The sequence below is a fragment of the Budorcas taxicolor genome, chromosome 3 (genome assembly GCF_023091745.1).
Source record: "Budorcas taxicolor isolate Tak-1 chromosome 3, Takin1.1, whole genome shotgun sequence".
Taxonomy (NCBI): domain Eukaryota; kingdom Metazoa; phylum Chordata; class Mammalia; order Artiodactyla; family Bovidae; genus Budorcas; species Budorcas taxicolor.
The window spans coordinates 103,203,739-103,206,256 of record NC_068912.1 but is presented as its reverse complement, the minus strand read 5'-3'; the positions used below and the strand labels follow the sequence as shown (position 1 = coordinate 103,206,256).

At 44.9% G+C, this 2,518-nt stretch overlaps 1 pseudogene; it reads right to left on the bottom strand.

The window, feature by feature from the left end:
• Nucleotides 1–547: 547 nt before the first annotated feature.
• On the bottom strand, nucleotides 548–1,495 carry LOC128045805 (putative olfactory receptor 2B3; annotated as a pseudogene).
• Between the last annotated feature and the right edge of the window lie 1,023 nt (nucleotides 1,496–2,518).

Below are 2,518 nucleotides of genomic sequence, written 5' to 3'. Positions count from 1 at the left end.
GAGACTCCCTCAAAGTTTCTCTTCACCATAACAGGGGCACATCATGGAAATACTGGATGGACAGTCACCAACCCTTGAATCCCATTCCAAAAGTCACCTTTCCTTTACCCTGAAACTGTTTCTTTAGATCTGTTCATGCTCTTGATTGAGATAAAATAAAGTTTGCTAATCTGGGTCCTGTGAGCCATCTTGTCCCATCTACCTGGAGTTGATTTAATAGGTCCAATCCTCATGAATTCAGTTACTCAACATTTGCTTTCAGTAAATGCTTTGATTTGTCAGACTCTTTGCTGAGCCCTGGGGAAACAGGAAAGAATTAGATATGGATCTTTCCTCGGCAAGATGTCCATAGTTTGGTCTCTTGATGTTTGAAGAGAGCCCACTGGAGTCATCATCATGTCCCACCCAGGTACTTACTTTCACATATCATCTCCCCTAACAGTCAGTGATTCTTGCCTGTCCATAGGGTCACAGGAGGGGATGGGGTGGAAGAACCACAGAACCTATGGTTTCAGGTCTGGTCATAGCCTTCTGTGTTCCAGGGACCTCATTCTGTGGTCCTGCCCCAGCCTGTTAGCTTGAGGAAAGCTCTCTTTACATCTTTGTTTCTGAGGCTATAGATGATGGGGTTGAGAAAGGCAGAGATGACGTTGTAGAACAGGGCAAGTTTCTTGTCCCGCTCTGGGGAGGCATTGGCCCCAGGGTTCATGTACATAAACATGGCAGGTCCACAGAACATGGTGACCACAGTGATGTGGGAGGCACAGGTGGAGAAGGCCTTGAGCCGACCTTGGGCTGAGCGAATTCTCAATATGGTGGCAAAGATGCAGATGTAAGAAGCCAGAATGAAGGAAAGGGGTACCAGAAGAAGGATGAAACCTAGAATGAAATCTACTTGGTCATTGAGGGATGTATCTGCACAGGCCAGCTTCAGAACAGCAGGAACCTCACAGAAGAAGTGGTTGATTTCATTGGGGCCACAGTAGGGCAAGCGCATAGTGAAGACGGTGTAAACGAGAGAGCAGCTCACCCCCCACAGTCCACAAAAGACCACCATCGCCCCACACAGCCATGGGCTCATGATAATCTTGTACCTGAGTGGGTAGCAGATGGCCACCTATCTATCGTAGGCCATGACAGAGAACAGCCAGCCCTCAGTGATGCCCAACACCAGAAAGATGTACATCTGGGCCACACACCCAACATAAGAGATAGTTTTCTTCTGACAGACCAGATGCACCAACATCTGGGGCACAGTGGTGGTGACATAGCTCATATCCAGCATGGAGAGGACACAGAGGAAAAAGTACATGGGTGTATGGAGGCGGGAGTCCCGGTGGGTTAAGGCGACAATGAGTCCATTGCCCACAAGAGTAGAGACGTAGAGGAAGAGGAAGACATTGAAGAGGATTGCATTAATTTGGGAATCCTTGGAGAAGCCCAGAAGGATGAACTCAGACACGGAGCTCTGGTTCTCCCAGAGGAAATCCTGCATTCTCCTTCAGCTGCAGAAAGAGAAATGAACCAACTATTGTCCCAGCTTAGGATGCATATCAATCACCATGATTGTTCAGTGGTTGGCAAGGTCGATGATTTTATTTAGATATTACTCGGGATTCATATCTGGTTATTGACTGAGGCCTATCTAGGATGAGGCTAAATTAGGGAAGGGGAGGGAAAGCTTGATGAGATTTTCATTCTCTCAAGTGTGAATCTTTCATCAAAACTTCCAGTTTCTCATTGTGTTTCCTCTCTTAGTCCTAGCAAGGCCACCTGCTTTCTTGTGCTTCAGGAGCCACCATCACACAGCACATTGCTTGAGGTTCTTCTGCCTTAGTCTTGGTGTAGAGTGTGATGACAAAGATTTGAAGTTTCCTTCTCCCTCCTGCCAAAAAACAAATCACTCAAAACTCTTTCCTTTGGTGCTTTAAACTTCAAATCACTAGGTATATATAGGCAGGGCAAGTCAGAAATATGGGCAAGATTATATGACTCCAGAACATGAAAAATTTTTTGAAAATTTTATCCAGGTCTGTGTTTCTTGAGACTTTGGTGTCTCTGGACGCTTCCTCATATCTGATTTTATTTCAGATGGAGTTGCTCACCACTGGGCCTCTTCCTGGCCTTATTCACAACTGAAAAGAAGTCTTCCTGCTTGACCCTCAAACTATAATTGAGGCAAAATAATAGCTGTCTTTTTGGCTTGAAATCAGCTTTGGTGTCTCTGATTCTTTCAGCTTGATGGGAATATCCTCCCAGTGGTAATCTATGAGATTTATGACAGTCAAGGAGCTCCAGAGTTTAGTTTATATCTCAAAAGTTAGAGCTGATTTTTCATTCTTGGCGTCATAGGAAGTGGTTCTAGTGGAGGAACATGGGATTTGGAATCAGAAGACTGACATTCAAGTGTTGGTACTTCAACTGTGGTCTGGTCAAATAATTTAATCTCCTTGAACCTCATTTCCTTCTCTGTAAAATCTACATAATATCTACCAGAAATAGGAACAGAACCTGTGAG